Genomic DNA, 15,798 nt, shown 5'->3' with positions numbered 1-15,798 from the left:
ACATGCTAGTGACTAGTGTTGCATATTTAAAACAAATAATGATTTTTTTATTTTAAAAAGGACTGTTAAAAAAGTTAAAGGTGGCAGCCTAGTGCCGTCTACTGGCTGTCTACACCATTTTGCATCTAGAATAACCAAGTGTGACATATTTGCAGGTACTGCAGCTGTTGCAGCTGTTGAAAATGCAACAGATGACAAAATAAAGCAGATTATGAATTGTTAGTATAGTAATTTAAACACAGTTATGGGGCAGAACTCCCATTTTGTTAACCCATATAATCAGGTCTAAAAGCATAAAAAGTGTGTTAAACTAGAAAGTGATATTCCTACTTAATATAGTTTTTATTTTCATATCAAAGATAATTTGCTATTACAGACATGACATACAGTATAAAAATTCCTGGAATTAGGTTTTAAAAATAAATACTTCTTATTGCCAATAATTACCAAGACAGCTGCAGGCAGGAAATTGTTTTGAAAAGTCAATAACAAGTGCACAATGCAATACCATTTATTTCTCTGCTGTGGATGGACATAAAGAGACTATGGTGACACAAACAGAGGATTTTAATGAATTTAACTGCGGACTTGCTGTCATTTAATAACAATAACGCAGGAGGCCAGGAGTGTACTAGTGTTGATGTGACATGTGGTGCACACCCTCACGTCAGGAGGAAGTAGTACTGTATGTGATGGTGTGAATGTGTTAGCACAAACAGTACACTTTACATTTCATCAAGGTTGATATTTTTAAATGCTCTAATTCATTAAAGAATCTTCTAAACAGTGAAGTATTATTCGGGCACTACATTTAATTGAATTAATTTTTACAATATTTTAAAAAGACATTATCATATCATAAATTAGTTGTTTATTAAGCATCAAGTCATAGTCATTGAATATTAACTAATGGTGAATGGACTGTTTACAATGATTAATATACATGATTATCAAGTTCATACTGTTACTCCTAAACTTTTGTAACCTGTTAATGCTGTAGACTTGTAATAGTCAAATCATTTAACAGTAGAAATGAGAGAAACTCATTGATCCTAAACCTTCAGCTTTGCATTCAATACATGTAATAATATAGTTAAATGGACCTTTTGAAACATTTTGTTCTATTTAAAGGTGTCTTCCCCTAATATCTTTAGTCTGATAACTTCCTCAAGTCTCAAAAATCTGAGACATGAAATTACAAATTGAGATTAAATCAACACTTTGTCATCCATATACAGAACTTGATATTACAACATACAATAACAGATGCAAAATTACCAAATACTATACGTGCTGGGAAAATGAATTCATCCATGCCCTTACAGTATAAAAAGACAGATATCTCACAACCATTAGGCACAGAGACTGACATCATCTATGGATCTGTTTCTAAACCTTGCTCTCTTCGACAACAGTTGTTTTGTCTCTGACACATCTGTGGAAATGTAAGAAATGTCTTGTTATTATTGTTCAGTGAATTCATGAAGTGAATGAAGAGAGATGATTCTATATATGTGCACGCTGCGATGTGTTTTGTTTTTCAGGATGAAGTGTGTTATGATCTTTCTTGTGTTGATGTTGGTTGTCCTCATGGCTGAACCTGGGGAGAGTTTGTTTGGAGGTTTGAAAGCCATGTGGAGAGGTGGAAGACCTGCTTATAAAGGTCAATCACAACTCAACAAACATTCAGTTCAGACTTGAATAAGAAAGACTTCCGTCAATGTAAACAGGCTTCTTCTGACAAAGCAATTGTATAAAACATGCATGAATGTAATGTAACACAGTCAGCCTTAAATGCATTGCAATGCATGCAAGTATAATGATAAATTATGAGCTTGGAAAGCTTCAATTATTAAATGTATTACAAAGTAAGAAATATACCTTGTGCAGTAGTTTTTCTCTGTGTTTTATTCAGTTAATTCAGCACTTTAACAAGATATGTTACAGAAGGCACAGAGAACATCCTTAATGTACCGATTATTTTTAACATGACTAAATAATCATTAGTAATAATATAACAATATAATGTTGTTTTTATGTTATTTATGTTGTATCTTTAGAATACAAATACAACCGTGACATGTACAGGATGGCCAAAAAAGTAAAGACTCTTGACTAATAATTACAGTTATTATTAGTACATTAAACAACAAGACCGATCTGGATTCAGCAAACTCAATTCTGTATCCTAACTCCACCTAAGTATGGACCTAATTGGAAGCAAGGCCTCGGCTATTCACAGCCTGCAGACACTGATGAGCCTCCTGCAACTTATTAGTGCTGAGAGTTCATAGAAATGTGCAAAATTTTAAGCTATGGTTTGGTAGGAGAGTCATTGCCCCTTAAATACAATGCTTTGTGCTATGCAAAGAAAGAAGCAAATGGATCAACAGACAAACCAGTAGTCTCATGTTTGCAGGAGTCATGTAGAGCAGTAGTTAGTGGTTGTTGGCTCTGCTCCAATTGGTTTTGAAAAAAATGTGTAATTGCTTGCTATTGCAAAATGTCCCGATGAATAAAACTGCGTTACAGAAAGTCAAACTCTGCTTGGTGTTTTTACTCAGTGAATGTGAGGAATGCACAGATATGACTGAAGCATTATCAGTGCATATACTGACCTTATTGATCATGATCCGGTATTGGCCATAATGTGACCGATTAAATATAGTGTCTTTATAAATGTGAAAAATTTTGAGTTACATTTATACAGTCACAGTGGACTACCAATTCAGTTTTTAATGCCACAGCAATCACTGGCTTCATGTTACCTCACATAAAACTGGTTCTAATGAGTTCCAGGCATTATGGTATGCAGATTTCACATTGAACCATTGACCTGTCCCTCCAAAAGTAATCGGCCAATGGGGATGCAGCCCTGTAACATCTGCCCACATCAGTGCTTTGTGTCAGAGCTGAAACAAAAAAAAAATCAGAACTAAAACTGAAAAATTCTGCAGTCTTCTATAGTTTTATTGTGAGTTTTGCCTTTGAAGTTTTTTGTTCCAATTTATTTGCAGTCACCTTCAATTTATTTTTCTTTGTTTGATTCTAGATTTTGTTCGATTATTATGACACAATAGTCTCTATCATCTCCTGGGATAAATATTCGTCTCTTTACCTGCTACTTAGATCCATCGTCAGATCCTTAAAAAGCTCTTGTGGGTCCTTTTTAGAAAGCATTCACAAAAGATCTATTTTATCAATTAGGTACAAGGACTTGCTGAATCCAATACCAGCTTTAAAATGAGCTTCCCAGGTGATGTGGATAACAGTGAAGCATTTGCATCGGTGTATAAAACCATCTAAAGCCTCTCCTACCATACACTAACTTATTTGAGTCCAGGCAAGCTGAGGTGTCAAAGATAGCGATGATGGATCTCTCTCACTGTCGCCTGAAGACAACCTAAAGGGTTACGTGGACCAACCCTGAAAATGACACCTGCCTCTCCCCCCATAAAATAAAACAAACACACACCAACCAAGCAAGCAAAGTTTGTTTTGGGCGGATGGTGCTTCGCTTAAAACATATCGATTGGAAATGAGATGTGGTTGGAGGAGGGATGAGGTTAGAAAGGTATGAGTGTGTGTGTGTTTGAGGGTCACTTGTGTCATTGGCGGTGGTTGTTTACCCAGAGGCGATTGCTGGCCTCACACACAAACCTTTCCCAGACAGAGACGCGTGGTAAATAATAGAAGAGCTATGACAGAGGACAGACACACACAAACACAGATCAGCATCAAGGTTAAAGATGGGTGTGGGTGTAATAGGAGAGCTCTTTATCGGCACGTCATTAATACATGAGGAGTTTCACCAAACCAGAGAGGAAGAAAGGAGAGAGACAATCATGTAAGTCAGCGTGGATCCTGACATGTGCATATCAAATGCATGGGAGGTCTGTATGTCTCAATGACAGCTCAGTCAATATGATTCCAGCTGCATGTGAGAGTCAGGTGACTCCCCCCTCACTTACTCAGTTTACAACCTCTCGCCATTCATTAGCTGTGGGCCCAGTGGGTGAAGATCAGGTGTAATAATAATAATTATGTGGTTTTGAAAAACACTCAGCAGACAAATGTGCGACTGAATAATTTCAAAGATGCTTCACTGTTGCACCTTTTATCTCTTTTACAAGGACAAAATACAATCCTGCAGTTGTGACCACATCATCTGCTACAGAACTCTTCAAATGAAAAAACAAATGGTTGTTTTAGCCACTTGGGGGCAGCAGAACAAGCTGTAAGCACAACATTGAAATAATATAACCTTATTAAGTTGTAATAGCGAATATGTTAGCAAACAGTTGCTTATTTGCACATCCAGCAGACTCAGAACAACATTAGCATCCATCTGAAGTTTTGTTTCTGGCACCCTGACAATTCCAAGTTCAATATTCACTCTTCCTCTAGCTCTGTTTTCTGTTTTGGTCTCCACCAATATCCAGTATATGTAGCACTTTGGATGCTTAATGCACCATCAAACTAGTCACACATTTTGTCTGCCATTGAGTCCCGAGCAGGTAGTGTACAGTTATCAGAGAGCTTTTCACTAAAGACAGTTGCCTGCTGCATCCGAAAATAAGGTTGATTAGAGCAGTGAGACTAAGTCAAAAAAGTAAAGTTGCAAGGCATAAAACCAAAACAATGAGCTGAAAGATGTTAAAACGGTCTGTAGAAATTAGGGAAACTACAGAGTCAGGTGATAATCATCATCCCTTTTCACATTAAACAGTGTTTTTATCTTTAGTTGATATAAAAATATTGATTAATGCAGCTTTAAATTAAAGTAGCTAGCTTCATAAAATAAAATACTATAAAAGTAGCCTAATAATTTTGAGAAACATATTAATGTAACAGAAGCCCAAACATACAAATGCATAATAATATTCAAAATCCTTAGACAAGAAGTCTTAAACAAATTTTGCCAGCCATAATGAAAATATAGAAATGGTTAAAAAATGGTAGAGGAGTATTATGAGTTCAGTAAAATCAAAGTTTGAACAAAGCATCTGAAACATTTCTCAACCATTTGAGAAGAGTTGTTTCCCCTCCTGTCCTGGAGTGTCTATAAATACGAGCCTGCTGTGAGCAGTCAGACAGGGCAAACAAAAAGAAGGGGACAAATGTGCCATCAATCATAAAAGCTTTAGGACAGGAACACAGCAGCACAACCACACCTCTCACTTTTTTGTTGCTTCAACACTCTCTAACTCGTATGTAACTCACTCTAAACCAGTAATTATCCTGTCTGATTTCTGAAAGATCAACATTTTACATCTCAAAGTTAAACAACAGGACTTTTCAAATATACTTAAAGTACCTCACAGAAACACAGAGCATTGCTTTATGTTTGTAATGTTAAAGTTTCAACTGTACAGACAGCATTATCTATAAAATACAAGTACAAGTCAACAATATATAATTAATATTATCTATATATTATATTTAAGCACTAAAAAATACAACATTCCTGCACAATATTTAAGTCTTTTTGACTGGCGCACATATTATCAAAAACTGTTGAATCCAGCATGTCATGTGTCTCACTTTATGAACACATATTATTATATAGACTAGTCTATATAAAGTTTACCTGATAATAATAATTATTTTATCCGGAAGCCATCTATATTGGTTTGTTAGCACCTTCTGTTGTGTGTCAACAGCCAGTTGACATTTAACACTACTGCCATGATGTGTCAAAATGTCTAGTCCTTCAACTGACGATTATTGTCATTATCAATTAATCTTTTAATCAGTTCCTTGATTAATCAATCGATTGTTTGGTCCACAAAATGTCAAAATGTTGAAAAATGTTGATCACCATTTCCCAAAGCCCAAGATGGGACCTAAAATGTTTTGTCCCAACCAACAGTCTACATTATCACAGAAGACTGAAGAAACCAGAAAACATTCACATTTAAGAAGCTGGAACCAGAGAATTTTAGTATTTTTTCTAAGAAATGACTCAAAACAATTAATCGCTTATCAAAATAGTTGGTTGATTAATTTTCTGTTGATCGACTAATTGTTGCGGCTTTAGAAATGTCATCCTGTCTGTATGAACACAGTCGCATATATGTGGAATACAGAATACAGTTTAACTAAATGTCCATTTTACCCAGAAAAGTCGGTCAACATCATGTTTTTCATGTCACCTTGAGAGCTGCACAAAGAAAAAAAAACATTTGAGAAGGAAGAAATGGACAGATGAAGATGTGGTGAGGAAGAGGAGGGCGAGAAAAAAAAAGGAATACAGGAATAATGATGATTGAAACGTGCCATGTTTACAATGGGAAGATCTGACTATGGGATCACTTGCCATACCAGCATGGATGTGTGTGTGTGTGTGTGTAAGTATTTGTGTGTCGGTGTTAAATGCACTGATCAATATGGTGGATGTCACCAATCTCCCCAGTAGTGGTAGAATGTGGATACAATCCCCCAGAGCAATTATTGCTCTCTCCCTCTCTCTCCCTCTCTCTCTCTCTCTCCTTCAGTCTTTGTTTCCAGCCCCTCACTTGTTTTTCAGCTCCTCGCTCCTTTCAACACCCAACTGCAGACAAATAGACAGTTTGACAGCTAGACCGGTGTTTTTCAATCCTGGTCCTGGGGCACCTCTGCCCTGCATGTTTCAGATGTTTCCCTCTCCCACCACACCTGATTCAAATGATCAACTTGTCATCAAGCTCTGCAGAAGCCTTCTAATGACCTATTCATTTGAATCAGGTGTGTTGAAGCAGGGAAACATCTAAAAACATGCAGAGCAGGGCTGCTCCAGGACCAGGACTGAAAAACACTGAGCTAGATGACTGACAACCAGACTGAGAGCTTCAGACGTTGAAGACAGACAAGCAAATAGGGCGAAAAACAGACATATACATGATGGATATCAAACATTAAAAAATATCTACATGGGCCTTCAAATTTTCTGTTGTTTCACCACCTCAAGGACTGGAATAAAAACTGCTCATTTTACTATTTTCCTTTAGTTGTCTTTTTTTGTAAGAGATTTTTGAACTTTTACTTGCAACTGAAATAAGATGCAGGTTCGTAATGAAACTGATGGGTTTGTGTTCATATCACATTGCACTGAGAGGTTAAATAACTGATTTATTTGCCTGAGATGATGGTGAAAAACCAAATGAAGGGTGAAGTGTCTTAACCAACAAGTGTGGTAGAAACAGGAACTAATATGAAGGTCACCACAGTACCTGAAAACAAGACATGAACAAGCAAAACAATATATTAGCACTAATACTGTTATTAAATACAAATATTTGACTAATACAAACAAAGGTATGACAGAACACAATTTCTAGCTGTATTTTTCATTTCAGGTTGAGACTGCTGAAGGGTTTATATAAAAAACTAAGCACTAAGGTGTGTGTGACATGCATTATTAAGATTCAACCTACATGAGGTCTTGGGCTAAGCTGATCACATTATGCTCTTGGGCTGCAACTAAGTATTATTCTCATTACCAATTAACCTGACATGGCACAAAATGGCTAAAAAATGCCCATCACAATCTTTTTATCCGACCAACACTCCAAAACTCAAATATTTTAACTTTATATCACAAAAAGCAGAAAATCCTCACAATTGAGAAGCTGGGAGTAGGGAATGTTTGGCATTTTAGCTTGAAAAATAATTAAAATAAATCATTGATTATTAAAATAGCTGCTGAATATGTTGACTGACTAGCCAATTAATTGTTTATGCAGTAACAAATATGAGTCATTCTTGATCTATTTTGTTATGCCAACCCATCTTCAGCCGAATAAAAGCAAAACATAGTTGAATAAACACATGTACAGGCTACTCCTGCTGAGTAAATCCATTAAAAGTTGAAAGCAGGTTTTGATTCCACTTTCTGGTTTGACTGAGCTTCATAAAATCTCTGCAGGAGGCCAGAGTGCATCTGTGCCGTCCTCGTGTGTCAGCTCTATACGTGACCCACTGAGTTAGCAGAGGGCTGTGTGTAACTTCATATGCATGTTTTTATGTGTATTACACTGGATCCGCCGGGGGTGGGACACTGACTTGAAAGCTAAAAAAACACAGTGGGTTGAGCAAGTGTGCAGATGGAAAGTGGGCCATCGTGCGGCCAGTGAATAAGTTGCATTGAATAAAACAGAAGCATATTTGATTGGATGGACGACTTAAAAACATGGCTGAACATGTCCTGTTTGAACAGAGTGTATGGAGAGTGAACGTTGTAAACTACACCTTAGTGCTAAAATAATTAGTACATAAATCAATATTTTTGTTGATGAATTTATCATTTTTTGTCATTTTTAGTTTCCAATTCTTGCTTCTACAGTGTGAGAATTTGATGGTTTTCTGAGGTTTATAACACTATAAATTAAACATCTTTAGGATTTGGAAAGTCAGTACAACAAAGCTACAAAGTACAACATTGACAGGCAAATAAATGATGAAAATAAGTGTTTCTCTAACATACAAAACTCCAGTAAACCAGTATTACCAAGAATCTTTGTTCATTTCTTCTAAAGTGGCCACAGTGAAATGACAAAGTTCCTAAGACGGACGTTAAGAAATACACACTGAGCAGACAACAGGAAAAAGACTACCTCCTTTTCTTCGGTCAAGCCACCAAATCCATACAGAGAGAGAGAGAGAAAGAGCTGTCTGCTCAGATCAAAGTCTAACAGAAGCAAAGAGCTTGGTGACAGAGAAATAGCAGTGATCCCAGTGTCATGCAGGCTGATCTTATTACAAACCTCATTACATGTAGCATACGCCACACGGCAGATGTTTTAATCCAAAGCTCATAAAATGAGAGACAGTCACAAATCGGGGTTAAGACCTACTGCTTCACACCACAGGATTAAACCTGTGAAGCGTGGCAATCATAACATGACCGCCCCTTGTTGAATTAAAACAATCTAACTCAGTCATTTATCCCACTCACTTAAAAGCTACTTACTGCTAAGGGGGTTTTGTAAACTGCTAGGATCCCTGTGATTGCTGAACGTATGTCCCATGTATCTTAGGTTGCATGTTTGCTTCTCTCCTTATGCTTTTAACAGTATGTTGCAGATTTAACAGGTCCAGCAGTTTAAAAACTCACTGCATATTTGAAAAAAGACAGTTTAATGGTCCTGCACAACAACACAGGTGTTTTCAATTACCCTGGCTGATTAAACGTCTAGTCAGGTGGAAGTTGAGTAATGCAGAGGTCGTGTGATGTCATAAAACCGCAAAAAAGGACTAATGAATGATAATGGTGTACCATGTCCTGCGTGCAACAAAAGCAAGAAAATGGTGAGGAAGATGTTAATGTGGGTCATGAGAAAGGTTTAATCGAGCAACATAAGTGGAAACACCCGTGTGTGTGTAGCAGCTGTGGCAGAATCATGATGTAGCAGAGATACAGAATACAACAAAGAAATATGGAAAAATAAAATTTAAAAACAGTAAATGGAGGATTTTTCACAGTTAAGTCATGTTTTACTTTAGCATATATCCCCCCAAGAATGTGTAGACAAATATGACAAATGTATGAATTCATAGCACATATGTGCAGAAAAAATGTAAAAAAAAAAACAACAACAAAAAAAACCCAGAGAAAATCTGCCTTTTCTTGCTTTCTTATTTTGTAAAAATTCCTTTTTGTAAATGTTGAAATAGTCCTTTTCCACAGCAGACATTTTTAAGTGTCATAGCAGGAAAAGCACAGGTGGAACTCTTGACGTTATCAATGGGTGCTTTTGATTTGGCTAATTTATGCCTCCTCACGTCCTTGCTCCTCCGCCCTCTGGCCGTGACCCGGAAACCGATCTCCCTCTGCCATCATCGAGGATCTTCTAATCCATTAAAATTCACCTCAGAGGGGATGACGAGCGAGGAGAGAGGAGGCTCCAGGAGGAGCATAGAGCGAGGAACCACAGGTGTATCCTACGCAGAACTCTTTTATCAGTTGGCGTGACATATAAATGCTGAACCTCCACATGTAGCACAGTTTGAAGCACAGCGGGAGCAGCCCTTCATAAATGTAAGTGGTTCACAATGTTGCAATCAGGTTCTTTAATAACAACTGCCTTTTTTACTACGAAAGAGAAAATTAATTCCAGAGGGGGTCTGGGAACGCTGTGTTTAGAAAAATGCTCAGTAGGTGTACACGCTATTTAAGGCTTAATGGTTTCATTTTTTTACTGCACACATGTCCTCCGTTATGCCTTGTTTTATAGAAATGATAGTAGATAGTAGAATTGTTGGGAATCTGATACAGTCTCATGTCTTACAGGGACGGATGTGTGTTTCATATAGTCTAACACTGCACCGGAGTGATACAGTCATATCTGTCCAAAGCCCAAAAAGACAAAAAGTGTAACACTTGACATTGATAATAATCATGTTACTTGTAGCCTTGATAACAGTTGAAACACAGAGCCTACAGGTAGAATAAACTGACGCCTCTATATGGGCAAAGTATGCCAGTAATATAATAGAGGGCACTTAAAAAGTGGCCTGTAAACCTGTTTTACATCCATCAGAGAAATACTGATGAGGATGGGCCTGAACGACATTGTCAGCCCCACTCAAGAAAATATAAGGTATGCAGGTTGTTTTGTTAATCTCATATGTTGTCTTTCCAATGATACTGTATGTGATGTCATAGGTACACACCTGTTCAAAAGAGTCATGCTTTAGCCTTTCACCTTTCTATTCTCAGAAACTTAGATATCCTGCCAAGGGGATGAAGACAGAGGGGAGGCCACAGCAGCCACCTGGCCCTGGTTTACTCTAGTGCATGAGGCCAATGGGGTGAGGCCTTCTATTGTACCTCCTGTCCTATAATGGACTCATGCAGTGGGGAAAACCAGGCACCAGTGGATGCTGTGGCCTCTGAAGGCAGCAGCACGCCTCCCTCTACATCTGTGGTGGCCACCTGCTGACCAGCAAGTGAGGAGGAGGATGATGGGGGAGGAGAAACTGGCAGAGCTGAAGACAAGTGTGACACAGGAGGATGACAAGCCCTCCACTTCTGCCTGTCCCCCCCCCCCCCCCTCCCCCCGTTCACTACAGTTTCCATTAAGTTGGATTTATTTTCCTTTTTTTGTCTTAAAGGTAGAGTCAGTGATTTTGGAGAAAGATTGTTCAATACACTTTTTGTCAAATCCAGTGAATATCTCCTCACAGCCCGCTAGCTGTCCGTTCTGTGTGTGTGATGATTGCAATCAATAACAGTAATAATAATACTAATAATTGGCTATGATAAACAATTTAAAAATATAAATAAATATCTATCTATCTATGTGAAAGATACTTTCGGTTTTGAAATTATTCTTAAAAAAAGAGTTCTGTCATGAAAATATGTCACTTTGACAAGTGATACAGCTGTGCAGCACATCATAAGTAACTGACATCACTTAAAACTGATGCTAAGGAACCAAGGATTTCTCATTTGACAGTAATATTTTGCTTCGGCTCCTCCGTCCTCAATTCGTTTTCTCGCATCTCTCTCTCACATCCTCGCAGGGAGGAGCTAAGATGCAAGGAAGCATGAGGGAAGCGAGGAGACACGTTAACCAAATGAAAAGCACCCAATGTCTCAGTTCCATTCAAGTGTCCAAGGAGGCCATACAGGTGAACCATCATGCATCATACCAGGATTATGAAAACTACATAGGATTCAGCCATCATTAGTCTTATTCATTGCACCTGTGCTTTTCCTGTTTTCACAACAATTTAACTGAGATGAGAAGAAGAAGAGCTCTGCCTAGAAACTCCAAACACAACAAGTAGAACAGTAAGTGGAAAAAGATTCTGACAGAGAGAACAGTAACAACGACAAATAAAGCAAATATAAAGTTATAACAGTCATAATGTACAAACTCACTGACAGGTGATGTGGCAACTCTTGTTTCTATGCAGCACCTCATAATGCAGTGTTACTGTTAGAAGTCATACACCTTGACTTTGTGTCGCTACGGAAAATTCTCCAGCAAAAGTCAGTATTCACATAAAGGCTGGAGGGGAAACTAAATGAAACTAAATAAAAACTAAATTACCTGTGTTTGCTTTTCATAAGAGATTTCCACAGCATCATTTTCATCAGTGTGACAACATAGTCATGCTACATTAAAGGTTGATCATTTTCCTTTCCTTTTTATAAAACATTGACTCAGATGTTGTGGTGTAGAGACATAGGTACACATTATCAAAAGCTTTTGAAATTGTCAACACATTCATTGCTTGATGTGTAATTTTTTATTGTATTTTCTTTGATATATTTATTTCTTTTTAAAGGATTAAATGACTCTTTATCTAATTTTATCTTTTTCTTACTGTCATTTATCTTCTTTGTATTTTGCTAAATCAAGCGTGCGTTTATTAGTTTAGTATCTTTTTCCTTTTGAGAGGACGTCTGTTGCTTTCTGACCTCCTGTCACACCTGTTTTATTTCTATTATCTGATTTGTATGCTTTTGTGCAAATAAAGTGCAAATAAAAATAAGTAAAATATTCATCATTCATTTGTTCTGAATTTCTTTTTTTTTTTTAGTAAAATATGGTTCTCAGTTCCCAGTTGCATCTACTTTTCTGTTTTCTCTTTGTATTAAGGTGCTGTTAATGAAACTCAACACTTAAAAGCCAACAAGGACAGAAGACGCAATTATGACATCCGACATTGTGATGATTCTCTTTGCAGTGCAGAAACTAGATGTGCAAATGTGCAAGGTAAAACATTATTTTCTGATCCAATTTCAATATGCAGTTAAGTGGATTGTACACCACAGCAGCCTTTAACTGTCTGTAAATGAAAGCTTCAGGTACAGCAGCGTACTAGAGTTACTGTCTACGGTGTATAACAGGAGGAACGTGGAGATGACATTTCCCTGTGGCCTGTCCGCCCTCGACGGACACTGTTTCGCTCTGATCAGCAGATCAAGACCTGATCACTTTACATAGGCCTGTATTGTAACTACTGTAAATACATACACACACACACACACACACACACAAACACACACACACATCTTTTGCTGGGTTCAGGTTAGAAGCAAGATATGCAGCAGTCTGCTGCCCATCATAGCTGCATTGATTTCCTTTCTCCTGCGTCAGGCTGTCTTGTCAACAGACTCCTCCGAGCATAGAAGATGAATTATTCACAGGACAGCTCTGCCAGGATCTGTAAATAAATACTTAACTAATATTGGCCCCCACAAACCACAGGTCTCTGCTTACTGTGAGGGGGGCTTTGAAGGAACAGGAAGAGAAGAAAATGAAAAGTCTTTAAATATACATTTTCATTCATCCTTGTTGGAATCTGTTACATTTTTAATAGATGGCTTAATTGTGGTGGTGTAAAACCACAACAGTGTTCCTCTATCTCATACTGTGTTTATGATAGGGTAAGACATTCATTCATTCACTAAATCCTGATCTATAGCACTATTACTATATCTAATACCTGTATGTAATTACTGCACAAACCATCAACTGTAATGTTATTGGCCTGGAATTTTATATTGACTTTTGACAATTTATTTTAATCATTTTAAAAGTCACAAATCGACATGTTTTGTCACAGCTAGAGCACAAATCTGCATTAGTGTTCTTCTTCTCAAAAGCAGAAGTCATAAAATTGCTTTTAATCTAAAAAAAAAACAAAAATTACTCCTGCAGGTATTTATGTCAAATCAAAACCCTGCGAGACAAATTTATGCTGTTAAATTGACCAAAACAATGAACAGCAAGAAAACAAAAATAGAAAAAAGAAAATGATTCGGCTGTTTATGGAGTAGCTCTAATTACACTAATGGACACTGTCTGAAATGTATCTCTCCCTATTTTTAGGTGGGTCTACTGTAAACTCCTCTTGTATGCTGTATACCTGGGAATATGCTCCACTTCACCAGAGATTTCTGGCAGTCTTCGCTTTGCTCTCCACGATAAGGATAAAAATCACAAGATCAAATCTGGACTGGACTGAGATATAGCGAGTGTGACATCTTATCATGCCCAAATATCATCCTGATTTTAAAATAGCAATATATTACCTGCCCTCAGCTTGAAAAGATGACTCTGTCCACTTGCACTTGAAGTCCTCACACAGAGAAATATCTCTAAATGAGATCTATTTCTTGGATACATCAGAGTAAGAAGCCCTGTGTTTTGCCAGTTCAATGCGCAGCCACCTTCCCATTTACAGGCAGCGCTCTGAAAAGGTCAAACAAGGTGTCAGCGCCCCATGATGTCTCTTTCAGACGTCTGACAAAACCATTTCCTCCATACTTTCTGCCTATCAATGTCTCTGCACTTTTATATTTGGAATCACTCAGTTTTTGTACTTTAAGGGGAATTCTGGTTTATTACAACTTGGGTCATATTTTTATAGCTTTAGCGATCATTTCTATCGGTTATGATAACATTGTATTCGACGAGTGATCAAACATTCAGAAGTTGTAAATAATCTATCAACGTCTTCTCCATACGACTTAATTTGGAGGTAAAACCACAATTGAGAACACCTGAATTTTCAGTAATAATCCCTCATCACAAAGGTAAACAGGAATGATTTTATGTTTCACCTTTGTTTGCTCTTCTGATTAAGTTTTAACCTGGGGGTTTGTTAAAAGAGTTACTCCAATGATTTAGTATTGCAGCGCCATAAAGTTGGGGGACTTACAAGACAAAGATTATTTAAAAAAACAAAAACGAAGGTCTAAACAGAAGCAGTAGAGGTACCAGACAGATATCTTTACTTTCTTTCTCTGGTATGGGTCAAGCTCTAAAGATACTGGATACTACAATTCCCATAATGCAACTCATCTTTTCTTCTTCTACACACTCCTGGTAAAGACCCACATCTTAGAAACTCCACACCCCCAGTTTGTAATGTTAGCTTTCTACTAATGATTACCTCCATTTTCAATTAATTTGGCGATTATTTTCTCGATTTATCGTTTAGTCTATGAGTTGTCAGAAAATGGTGAGAAATGTACGTCATAATTTCCCACAGCTCAAAGAGATGTATTAAAATGTTTGGGAATTTGGAACCAGAGAATTTTTGTTTAAACAATGACTAAAACTATTAATCGATTATCAAAATATTAGCCAATTCAATTTCTGACGATTGACTAATCAATTAATCAACTAATCGTTGCAGCTCTACTTTCTACTAAAAACTTCCAGTATCCTATCCACCTGTTCCTAGATACTATGATGACGTCACTATGACATCATCAGAGGTTATTTTCTCAGACTTGAAGCTCCTCCAGAACCACAGAGATCATTCTGCAACTGTTTTCACAGGCCGAGCACCAACTATGAACTGATCTTCAGGTGTAAAATTGGTGGTGTTCCCCTTTAAACCATTTATGATCACATGACTGCTCGTTTGTTGCCTTGTCAGACTTCTTTTTAGCTATGTCACACTTTTTCCCAAATTTCAGCTGTTACTGTAATTTGGGGAGAGCAATGTTATCATAACCAATAACAAGAATAAAATATATATATACAGTGATACTGCAAGTAGGTGAACAAACTACATGATATGTGGTATTTTTTTAATTCTTTGAAGACTTTCATACAGACTATCACTATTGAAATAGTGCAGTAAAAAGACAGTCAGTGCCTCATATACAGTAATTTCCCACTTTTCTCTGCTCACACTTTGTCCTCCTCACTTTACTCCATCATTGAATCAGCAACCTCTTCTTTCTACTACAGGTTGCCTGTTCCCTATTTAACATCACTCAGTCAACCTCTCTTTCTCTCTCTTTCTCCTCCCATCCTTTAAACCCTCTCAAGTTGAATGAAGACAAAC

The sequence above is a fragment of the Thunnus maccoyii genome, chromosome 17 (assembly GCF_910596095.1).
Source record: "Thunnus maccoyii chromosome 17, fThuMac1.1, whole genome shotgun sequence".
NCBI classification, from domain to species: domain Eukaryota; kingdom Metazoa; phylum Chordata; class Actinopteri; order Scombriformes; family Scombridae; genus Thunnus; species Thunnus maccoyii.
Note: the sequence above shows the minus strand (reverse complement) of the source record.